This window comes from Sprattus sprattus, assembly GCF_963457725.1.
Source record: "Sprattus sprattus genome assembly, chromosome: 8".
NCBI classification, from domain to species: domain Eukaryota; kingdom Metazoa; phylum Chordata; class Actinopteri; order Clupeiformes; family Clupeidae; genus Sprattus; species Sprattus sprattus.
The window spans coordinates 209,568-222,407 of record NC_137927.1 but is presented as its reverse complement, the minus strand read 5'-3'; positions in this window follow the sequence as shown (position 1 = coordinate 222,407).

Below are 12,840 nucleotides of genomic sequence, written 5' to 3'. Positions count from 1 at the left end.
CTTGTGTGATGTAATCAACTGCGGGAGTAATCCACTCAGCTACCGGGGATACGACGTGTATGGCTGCTCTCACCTAAATTACAAAACAGGGATGGGAAGAAGAGGTACCAATGTTCCCTCCCAATCATGGTGCCCGAATTGGGCAGATGTGTGGTGGTGGACTGGGCCTGACAGCACATGGACAGGGAAATTTTTGAAGGCAGGGGACGAGAGATGGAACATGAAGCAAAAGATCACTATAAGCAGGGGAGCTTACACAAACAGGGGAGGGAAAGGAATGAACCCAATTGTGGTAACCATACAACAGGGACTAGAGAACCCATGGCCACTCACTGAGTGGCATTCTGACCGATGCCAGGTAAAAGGGAACAAGAAATCTGGACCCATGGTGCCCACAATGTACATAATATTGGGGGTAGACCAGGCAGGGGATGATAGCATGGGAATTATACGGCTGAATTTGGGAAATTCCACTGCAAACAAAGCACGGGAAGACCAATTAGAGTTAGTGAAGAAGTTACGGGCGGATAAAATTAGTTACCAGGACAAGATTGCGGTAGAAACTGGATACAAAGATAAGAATGTATGGGTTAATAGAATGGTGGAAGCAGCCGAACAAGCCAAAGGGGGAAATTGCATAGTATGCTCGAAAGCAAGACCTAACCTATGGATGGTAAAAACGGCGTTTGAAGACCGCACTCACGAGGGGGCGCAGGGGCGAGACATAGAATGCATGCTTAACCTAATGTCAGAAGAAAATCCAAGCAGAAACTGTACGGGATGGGAAAAATACTATCCTATGGCTCCCAAAGGGGTGGAACCACCAATGTTTGATCCCACAATAAAACCAAACGCAACATGCATAATCAATAAGAATACGGCGAGCTGGGGTAAAGGATTGACTAAAAATGGCACTGACATAGAGGCATACTGCGGGGAAAAAATAGACCTCACCAATACGGACTTGGTCGCTAGGTTGACCGTAGCTCGAGCAGATGTATGGTGGTATTGTGGGGAAAGCACTTTGTACAATTTTCTACCACCAAACTGGCAGGGAATATGTGCACTGGTCGCTTTAGTCTCGCCAATAGAATTACACACAGATGCAGACATTGGTCAGGTCACCCAGCCAAAACGTAGACGTAGAAGGGAGGCCATACTAGATCGGACTCAGGAAGGGAGGAATCCTGATGGGGTGTGGATAGACGATATAGGCCAGGCCAGAGGCATCCCAAGTCGATATAAATTAGCGGACGAGGCCCTGGCTGGTTTAGAATCATTCCCAATATGGCATGCCATCTTCCCAGTGACAGTGAATAAAAATGTAAACAGAATTAATTTGATCCACTATAATGTTCAACGCCTGGCCAATCTGACCACCGAGGCAATAGACGCAATACACGAACAATTGGCTCAAACCTCCCTGATGACCCTGCAGAACCGAATGGCCTTGGATATGATTCTCGCTAAGGAGGGTGGGGTGTGTGCAATGTTCGGAGAAACATGTTGTATTATCATCACCAACAACACTGCCCCAGATGGTAAGCTGACAAAAAGCCTGGGTAAATTGAGGGCTCTGGCGGCAGAGCTAAAACAGCAATCGGGGGTAGGTGATGGATTGCAAAAATGGCTGGAGAAAACTTTCGGAAAATGGGGGGCCCTGCTTGGCCAGATACTTTTCGGAGGGATAATAGGGATCTGTGTATTTGGGGTGTGTGGTTGTTGTTGTATCCCTTGTATCAGGAGCCTGCTGGAGAGAATGATTAATGCCGCGGTGAACAAGAAAGATGGGTCAAGGGATCCACCTCCCATATACCAGGCGAATCAGATCATGGTGGGACAGGAGGAGCAGGGAGTATCCGAGGGTGGGAGTTTCATTACAACCGAGAGCGTGTATTCCTCACGCATGGGTGGGAGAGGAGAAAGCATGTACCTGAAAGTGTCCTGGAGCAGGAATGGGTACTCCTGCCCTCTTGGCCCATACACCCCAGATTGTCCCATGGGGAATCCCTGGTGTAAGTGGGGCCAAGGGGTCCAGGGGGCTGGATGGATGTGTTGGAAGTGGGCTGAGACCTTTGAACCAGAGAAACGTGAGTTGCTTAAGTCCACCATGATGATTCAGGAACGTGAGATTGAGACTGCATTGGCTCATTACAAAGATAGGTTTGATAGCATGTATGGCCCCTCGGCTGTTGAGGCTGAGGGGTTTATGAACTAACCTCTGTCTCAGTTCTTCTGAAACCCCCACAGGTGAAGCAGGATGGAGAATGGGGACGCTCTTCTTATAAAATTGCTTAGGGACACTGCTCATGTTAATGCATAATACGCTTTGCTGTGGCGAATGGGGGAAACTACTGATTTGCACAAGACACAACCACTCCAGAACACACTCCACACAGAACATACAAAACAACACGTTGATAGTACATAACAAGGTATGGGGTGTGTATCAAGCCTGAGCCCCGAGCTTGTCATTCGGGAGACCCATGAGTAAAAGCCGCTAGCAACCCAATCCATGCTGGATGGGCCAGTCTCCGGGAAGGGGGCCCGAGACCTAGCGGGGGTTACGGGTGAAGGACTCAGCTTGATGGCTCATAACTGCTGATGTGCGCTTGCTTGTATGATATCCCTAGTTGATAGCGTAAATTGTATGTGTTAAAATAACTTAATATCTTTAGGGATACATGCTGTTTGCTAGAAGCTAGTGTTAACCCATTAAATGGGTTCAAAGGAGGGAGATGTAAGAATAATTAAGAGTAGTCAGTTGTTAGTCTGCATAGAAAAATATTAAAAGGGTAAGCCAGTTTAAAAATACATTAGGGACAGTGTGGGGTTGGGGATAACCCTAGTTAGCAGGCGCACCCATGCACAGGAAGTGTAGAGGCAGTGGAGACCTTTGAAGTCTCTAGAGCACTAGACGTGCCACGGGGTCAGACAGAGGGCAAGGGTGTCAATACTGTCAAGCAGACAATTTTTTATAAACAAACCATCTGATGGAAACTACCTGACAACCAAAAAAGGACCACCCTGAAGCAAGTTGGAAAATCACTTTGATCACAACAGTATAAGAGGGCCGCATACCCGCTTTCTGATCAGAACGCGCCTTCTCCAACTGTACCTTTGTATCGTTGTACTTGGTATCTCTCAGTAAACTTTTTTACTTATACCTTTTACTCGACCGTGTGAGTCTCTACTTTATTCCTGACCAACACTGGACACAACAATTCCTACAAATTGGTGACCCCGACGCGTCTACGAACTGGTCAGTTGGTCCAGCTGTTGGCGGAGGTGGGGACCACACTACCTAAGGGCAGGAGGCCCGAAGGTCTAACGGCCTACGGGGATACAGACAAAGACACCCGGGTGAAAACACAAGGTAAAGAGAAACCTTTTTAAAAGAATTCTCCATAGTATAGTCATTCTTTAGTTTGTCTGTATTCAAGTAGAGCGGTTTCTAAATTTAACAGAACTGAGATATACCAATTGAAAAAACTGAATTGCATGCTTCAGTTTGGGTGTGTGGGAAAAGAAGGTTAAGCGACTCAGCCCATGGTATGCTAGTGTGTACTGTGGGAGGCTCGTAATAACCCAAACTAAAAGAAGGTTAAGCGACTCAGCCTATGGCATGCTAGTGTGTGCTGTAGGAGGCTCGCAATAACCCAAACTAAAGATTCACTAACAACTCAGCCCAGAAGATCCGGAGTTAGTCCGTGATTGAAGGGAGGCTTGTGAAGTGACAACACACTCAGATTCGGGTACGCAACAAAAGCAGCGACTGAATGTCGCAGGTGGAAAGATTGGCTGGATGTTAAGATTTTTTAGCTGTGTGCTAGTTTACCTTTGTGATGTGTAGAACTGGGTGTTTTACTGGATGTTAAGATTTTTAGCTGTGTGCTAGTTTACCTTTGTGATGTGTAGAACTGGGTGTTTTACTGGATGTTAAGATTTTTAGCTGTGTGCTAGTTTACCTTTGTGGTGTGTAAAATTAAGTATTTTACTGGATATTATGATTTTGAGCTATGTGGTAGTTTCACTGTGTGGTGTGTAAAATTAAGTATTTTACTGGATATTATGATTTTGAGCTATGTGGTAGTTTCACTGTGTGGTGTGTAAAATTAAGTATTTTACTGGATATTAAGATTTTGAGCTATGTGGTAGTTTATCTGTGTGGTGTGTAGAATCAGAAATTAGTGAAAAGTTTGACTAAGTATTTTACTGGATGTCAGAATTTGGAGCGGTGTGATACTATAACTGTGTTGGGTAGAATCAGAGATTAGTGACAAGTTTGACTAAGTATTTTACTGGATGTCAGAATTTTGAGCCGTGTGACATTATAACTGTGTTGTGTAGAATCAGGGATTTGGCTAAGTGTGTAGTTTGACTGCGTGCCGGCTGGGATACTATGATATTTTAATGTGACACTGCAATAATTCACTATTGTGCTATTTTTGAGTGTTATTGTTGTTTTAGTGCATCTACTGCCTTATGGCAAACATTGACTTTAAAGCAATAGAGAGAAAGATAGAACCAAATAGTGAAAATAGGTGGTGGAAACTCCCGTTTGGTCACACATATAGTAAAGAAGAGGTTTTTGCTTTCTATAAGTCCCACACAGAATTTGTGACTAGTTGGCCAAGGGAGACTGGTCTGTCAGGGAACACATGGTTAGAGGCGACATACCCCTGTCAAGCTAAAGACATAGAACAGGTCATTAGAACAGAAGCAGAGAAACTCTGGGCAAACGAGAACGATTGTTTAACCCTGACATACGACAGTCTCTCACAAATTGAAAAGAACAACAATCTCCACAGGTCTTTGTTGGAAAGAGTTGAGAGGAGGTTAGCAGAAGGGGGGCTCTCGGAGCAAAAAAGGGACTATTTGGAGAGGTCCAGAGATAGTTATACTTTCACCCCAGCGGCAGTAAAGTGGTCTGTGGCCCTAGGGAAGTTTGAAGACTTGCAGGGCAGAGAAAACTGTCTAGAAGTTCCAGGAGAGTGGATAAAAGAAATAAAGTTTTCCGCAGTACCAGTTTTTGATTGCAAAACAGTCAGGGCTCAAAAGGAGGAGAGACCCTTTGAGAGATTTAAGGCAGGAGACGTTGATCTTGGTACATTGGTAGTCCACGGAGAACGAATCACTATACCTAGGCTTGAGGAGGTTGAAGTACTTTGTACCTTTGGGTTTCTTGGCGGGTGTCACGTACTGACCACGTTAGGGGACGTTAGTAATCCACGGGAGATCGTGCCTAAGATAGGGTCGCTCTCTAGCGGGGCCCAGTTCAACGGGGTAGTCATGGCAGAACAGAAGGAAAAGACAGTAGGCGAAATGTGGAAGGAAGTGAAGGCACAGCTACTGAGGACTCAGACAAGAGGCATAGCAGACATCAAAACCAAGGGCATGGAGAAAATTTTGAGCGAATGGGTCAGGTCTAAAACACTTCCAGAATATGAGGAGGCTGCGGGGCTGACTGTTCAGAAACTGGCAGAGTTAAGACTAAAATCAGCGACAGAAGTGGAGATTTTGAAGAGTATGATTGAGAAACAAAAAGTAGGGAAGGTCAGGGCAAGAGAAAAGTTGCACAATGAAAGTAAGCTGAGGACAGAACTGTTGAGTCTGATGGGTGCAGTGACAATGGGGTGGACACTGGCAGCTAGAGAAAAAGATGAAGGAGACACAGACAAAAGAATGGCAGAGAAAATGAGTAGTCAGCTGGATTTAGGACTACCCGCGCCAGGAGCACTATACCCCAAATTACCAAGTGCACCACCACCATATGTAGCCCTCGGTGCTCATGCACAGCCAAATATACAAGCCCCATTGGGAATAATAAGTGCAAGTTCATTTGAGATTGTGAACACCCCAGAGGAGGAAGATATACTGAAAAAGAGAGAGGAGTTGCATTATAATGCGGTGTGTGACAGTTTAGGAATGGCCAAAGATGCTATGCAGGTGGCTGCAGAAAATACTGTTGCAAACCGGGAGATGCATAAGGTATTAATGAAAGAGCTAGAAAAAACACAAAAGATAGGTATTACTTTGTTGGAAAAAGTTGCCGTAACAGAAGTGAGACAGACTGGAGAGGAAAAAGACACAAACATGATAGGGAAAGAGGTAGCAGACTCAGGAGCTGTTGGAGGGATTGGATCAGAAAAGGACCAGAAAGGAGCACACACCGTTAAAATAGAGCACAGCACACCAGTGTCAAGAAGCAACAGTCAAAAGCAGACAGAATTCACAGAATTGGAAAAAGAGCTCAGAAAGAGCAGGCAAAACAATGAAAAACTTGCAGCAGATTTTCATCAGTTGTCAAAAGTCCTTAACAAAGAACGCAGAGTTCAACAAGGATTGGAAGAAAGTCATAGACAGGAACGGGGTATGTACAGAGGCCGGAGTGAGAGTGTAGGAAGGACAAAAGACAGACTAGATGGGCTATACTGGAAAGAGAGCCAATCGAGGTATGACTCCGTAGACATGGAGCTTACTGGAGAGTTTCCCCTTACACCTCTAGGTAGTGGGGAGGAAGAGTGGAGCTCTTCAGAGGGGGATAGCGGAGAAATAGAGATAAAACCCCCAGGCCAAGGAAACTCATCTAAATATTTGGGTATACGGAAGAGAGTAGAAGAAAGGTGCAAAAAACAGAAAGACAGCGAGAAAAGGGTAATGGAGGTACTGAGGAAGAGTGCACAGAGCTCATCAAAGAGGGACCATAGCAGGAACCGTAAACATAACCACAGCCCGTTGCGAAGCGCATACCGCCCCATGTATGAACAGAGTAATGCTGGAAAACAGTCCCCTGCCCACATGATGGCCCCTGTGTTGGTGAATAGTAAGGGGGAGGAAAGTTACACACCTTGGAGCTTTAAAGACATGGAGATTATGATAAAAAGGTTGCCTCCCTTGCACAAAGGAGCGGAACCTTGGATAGCAGAATTCGAGAGACAGACCTGCCAGGACAGCCTGGCCCTAAAAGACATCCGAAGCCTGTTGTTAAAGCTTAGAGCGGAGACAGCGCTAGGACAATGTGAAAAAAAGAGCAGGTGTGAAAATGCAGGAGACGATGAGTTGTTCGATAAGCATCGCCCATATTTTTGGAGCACACTGAAAGAAATTTACCCAACAAAACTAGAACTAGACGCATTGGCCACCATCAGATTGAAAGACGAAGAAGACATACATGAGTTTGTGGACCGGGCATGGAGCATTTGGGAAGTAAAAACAGGGATGCGACCAGACGATTCAGAACTAGCACTGCAGCATTTCAGATTGGGAGTAATGGCGGGGTTACCCAAACCAGCACAGGCTAAGCTAGCAGAGATAGTGGGCCTTAAAACAATGGAGAAAGGACTATGGATGGAAAACATGGATTTTGTAGTTAAAAGGGTCAGACAGACAGAAAAAGATAAGAAGCTGACGGCTGACAGCACCCAGGGTGACAAAGTTTTCGAGAAATTGGGAAAAATCCTTGAGATAGCAGTAACCAAGGGAACTGCTAAAGAGTTAGTGGGAACCACTCAGTTGGTCCAAGCTGGACCTGGACAAAACTGGCAGAACCCCCCTCGGAGGGGGCCAGTAGACCCAAAGAGCAGGATGTGTTTTGTGTGTAGACAATACGGACACCTTAGCTACAACTGTCCCTCAAGCATGGGTCAAGGGGATATGTTTGGGGGAGACTATGGTAGGGGAGGTGGTAGTCAGGGAGGCCAGGGAAGAGGCAGAGGATACGCACCTGGTCCAAACCCATATAACCCATGGCAACACGGGGAGACAAACGAAGCCAGGAGTGGTAACGAGGGACGGGGCAGACAGCCGCCACAGAACATGGCAAGAGGGAGAGGGGGACAACAGGGACCCAAGAGGGGGGGCTGGCAAGCATATAATCAGGCTCAGGGGAACGTCCAGGCGTATTCCGGGGATGGGGACTTCTGGGGCTGTATGTACGGTGGTGACTGTTGACGGGGCCCTAGGGAACCCCGTCTTGACGCTACCCCAGCATGGGAACCCCCGATGATAATTGGAAAAATTGGAAATGAACAGATTACTTTTTTGGTAGACACAGGGGCAACCGCAACCACACTCAGATTAAAACCAAAAGGGGTAGAATTGTCAGGAAAATCATTGAAAACCGTGGGGTTCTCAGGGATAGTGGAAGAACAGCCGTACACTGAACCGATAGTCATAGAATTCGAAGGACAAAAAATTAAAATACAAGTGATAATTGCTGAAAATTGCCCTGTGAATCTTTTAGCCAGAGACATCATGGTAAAGATGGGAATGAGCATATGGTGCACTAAGGAGGGTCTTAGTGTAGAGTGGCCTGGAAAAAGAAGGTTACATCATGGGCAGTTTTTGAGCGTAGGAATGCCCATGGTAGAGGTATATTGGACTAGGATTACACACGACGAATACACACCAGGGTTGATGAGGCAATACCAAGAATGGAAGCCTCACATCCCCGGGCTTGACAAGTACAGGGAGCCCAGTGACCCATTCCACATGACATACAATTACACCGTGAGAACAGATTATGAATATGATCAGCGGTGGGATACACTGAAAGAAGGGACAGAGGAGGAACTCGAGATAGGCGAAATAGTGGTGGGACCAGAGGGTATTGCTGCTAGGGTCCATCTCCGGCCAGAGCAAATGGATTGGATCGGTAGTGTGGAGGAATATACCCCACATATAACCCTAGCTGTGGCAGAAGGACACAAACCAGTGTCACTTAACAGAATGATGAAACGGGCAGATGCGAGTACCTTCTCAAAAATTGACGAGTTGCGTCAGATTTCAAGCGATGGCACACTGCTAACATGAGATCAGGGGGTGTGTGAGAGAGTCTATCACCCTAGAGAACTAGAAGGTGAAAACGCAGATCATCCGGGAGCCAAGGTAATGCTGGCCAGAATACCCGACAAACTATGGACAACACACGGGCACGATGTAGGAAGACTAGCGGGAGAAGTCACTCTGAAACTGAAACCTTGGGCCAGGCCAGTATACAGATCACAGTACCCGTTAAAGACAGAACAAAGTGAGGGAATAAGGGACACTGTGGAGGGACTAGTAGAGGCAGGAGTACTGAGAAAATGTGGTAGGATGAGATGGAACACCCCTATCCTACCAGTACCCAAAGCAGGGGGCAAGGGGTGGAGAATGGTTCACGATTTACGGCTGATAAACAAAACAACAGAGTCATTGTCTCTACCAGTACCCGACCCATATGTTGCACTGGGGGCACTCCACCCCAAACAGAAATATTTCAGTGTGATTGATCTAGCAAATGCATTTTTCTGCCTACCATTAGCAAAAGAATGCCAACAATGGTTTGCATTTCAGTTTGAGGGACAGACGTACACGTACAACAGACTACCGCAGGGCTACAAAGACAGTCCAGGGCTGTTCAATCAAGCTCTGAACCAGATACTGAAAACAGTCCGACTCCCGGGGAAGACTACCCTGGTGCAGTACGCAGATGACCTTCTTCTGGCCTCCCCTTCCCCGGAGGAATCCTTAGAGGCGGCTGAGAGTTTACTACAAACCATGGCCAAAGTAGGATTCAAAGTCAAAAGAGAAAAATGCCAGCTGGGCAGAAAGTCTGTGGAGTTTTTGGGGCGCATAGTGGAGGGAGCAGGGACTAGCATATCTGGGCAGCACAGGGATGCGATAATGAAGTTTGGCAGGCCAGTGACAGTGCAGGACATGCTAGGATTCCTGGGGCTATGTGGCTACAGCCGGTCCTATGTGCCTGAGTTTGTTACCCTCACACAGCCACTCCGAGAAATGGTGAATGAGGTAGGGGCGAGGGAATTGAAGAAGAAGGTAACATGGACCAGGGTGAGAGAACAGGTGTTCCAACGAGTAAAGAATCGGCTGAGCTCGGCCGCTCACTTAGCTACTCCAAACTACCAAAAAGATTTTGAAATGGATGTGGCAGAAACTGATGGGATAGTAAATGCAGTATTGTACCAACAAGAAAGGGGGACGAGAAAAGTACTATCTTACTACAGTTGCAAACTGGATGCGGTTGAGACAGGAAAACCCCCCTGCCTCCGCTTCATGGCAGCTCTAGCTAGAGCCGTCAATAAAACATCGCACATAGTACTAGGGCACACGTTGAACATAAACACAAACCACACAGTGACAGCACTACTCGCCTCCGAAGCATTCAGTTTCTCAGCCACTCGCCAGATCAAGATTGATCACACCTTAAAACAACCAAACCTGGTGTTCAAAACTCCAAAGAACAACCGAGCAAATATGGCAATAGGGATTAATGGGGGAACATTGGAGCCTCATGACTGCGCCCGACAGGTGGATCATGACAGTAAGCTCAGGGCTGAACTCTACCCCTCACCTATAGACAAACCAGACATGGAGCTTTTTACAGATGGGTGTTCATACAAGGGAGAACAGGGCAACAGGGCTGGGTATTCAGTAGTTGAGTGGTTGGGCGAAGGAGAAATACGAGTACTGGAAGCCAGCGAGATTGAGCAACCTGCCTCGGCCCAGTCGGCAGAGATAACAGGACTTATCAGGGCTCTGATAATAGGCAAAGACAAAAGAATCAACATATACACTGACTCAGGGTACGGACATGCGGCGATACTACATGATGGCCCAACTTTTTTGAGAAGAAAATTCCTCACAGCAGCCGGAGTACCAGTGAAACACGAAAAACTGTTGAAAGAACTGGTAAAAGCAGTGCAGTTACCTAGGGAAGTAGGGGTCATTAAGGTAGCAGGACACAGCTCACTACCAACCATGGAAGGCATGGGTAATGCAGCCGCAGATATAGCTGCAAAACAGGGGTGTGGATATCCGTTACAGGGGGTCCAGCTGCGTAGTGGGAAACAGACAGAACAGAAGGCAGTCAGACCAGAAAAGGTAACCGTAACAGCTGAAGGGGTGCAGGCAAGAGAATTCTATGAACATTGGTGGGAGGGTAACAAGGTACAACCAAGTGCCGAGATTGTGTTGTTGGCCGAAGCACAGGAAGCTTGTAGCATGTTGGAGAAAGATGAATGGTTAAGTTTGGGGGCCATAAAACAGGTATGCGTGCCGGAGAGAGGGGAACCATACGGGCTATGGAGAAATGTTATGGGCAAGCTAGTTATACCAAAGCACATGCTGGGGCACGAGATGGAAGCGGCACATGGGCCAACTCATACAGCAGAACAAAAAATGTATGAGACCATAAGAGAACGATGGTGGTGCCCCAACCTGAGACAACACATACAGAATTATCGCGCTGAATGCACCACATGCAACAGGTTGAATCAAAAGAAAACGCTGCCACATCCGTTGCTGAAATTTCCTATGCCCCCGGGCCCATGGAAAGAAATTTGCATTGATTACACTGACATGGGCCGGGACATGAGGACAAGGAAAGGGTACAGATACATGCTGGTAGGAGTGGACAGGTACAGCAGATGGATAGAGGCATACCCGACGAAAAAGGAAGACGCCAGCTCTGTAGTTAAGTGGTTAACGGAGGAAATCATACCCAGATATGGGGTGCCTAGTAAGATCTGCTCAGATAATGGCACACATTTCAAAAATGAATTATTGCAAAAAACAGAACAGATGTTAGGCATAACACATAGGTTTGGCTCCATATACAAACCTGAAAGCCAGGGATTGGTAGAGAGAGCAAACAGAGTACTGAAAGAAAGATTGGCCAGAACAATGTTGGGTCATGAAATGGAATGGACAGAAGCTTTACCGCTGGTTTTGACAGCTACTAGGCGAGAACAGCACAAAGACACAGGACTGTCGCCCCATGAGATATTGACAGGGCGAAAAATGCCTTTTACCGAGTCCCGGGCACAGTACTTGGACTACGGGAATAAGGAGGTGCAGGTGTCCGAATATATGAACATACTCGGACATATGATTAACCTTATTTCCCAGCAGGTAAAGGGGAACCAACAGGAAGAAGACGAGAGACGAAGACCGGCAAACGTGGGGGACAGAGTGTACCTGAAGGTAAACAAAAGAAAAGGCTGGGCGAGCCCAAAGTGGTCAGGACCGCACAAAATCACACAAATTTCAGATCGAGCAGTTAAAACTGATCGAGAGAACGATGAAAACTGGCACCATTTCGCACATTGTGCTCTGGTTAGAAGTGTTACTGATAATTCTGATAATACTGCTAAAGCAAACTAAGGCCAAGGATCTGTGCGGGGCTAATGTCATACTCACAGTAGACACAGATATAGAGAATGTCTTTCAATTCGACTTGTGTGATGTAATCAACTGCGGGAGTAATCCACTCAGCTACCGGGGATACGACGTGTATGGCTGCTCTCACCTAAATTACAAAACAGGGATGGGAAGAAGAGGTACCAATGTTCCCTCCCAATCATGGTGCCCGAATTGGGCAGATGTGTGGTGGTGGACTGGGCCTGACAGCACATGGACAGGGAAATTTTTGAAGGCAGGGGACGAGAGATGGAACATGAAGCAAAAGATCACTATAAGCAGGGGAGCTTACACAAACAGGGGAGGGAAAGGAATGAACCCAATTGTGGTAACCATACAACAGGGACTAGAGAACCCATGGCCACTCACTGAGTGGCATTCTGACCGATGCCAGGTAAAAGGGAACAAGAAATCTGGACCCATGGTGCCCACAATGTACATAATATTGGGGGTAGACCAGGCAGGGGATGATAGCATGGGAATTATACGGCTGAATTTGGGAAATTCCACTGCAAACAAAGCACGGGAAGACCAATTAGAGTTAGTGAAGAAGTTACGGGCGGATAAAATTAGTTACCAGGACAAGATTGCGGTAGAAACTGGATACAAAGATAAGAATGTATGGGTTAATAGAATGGT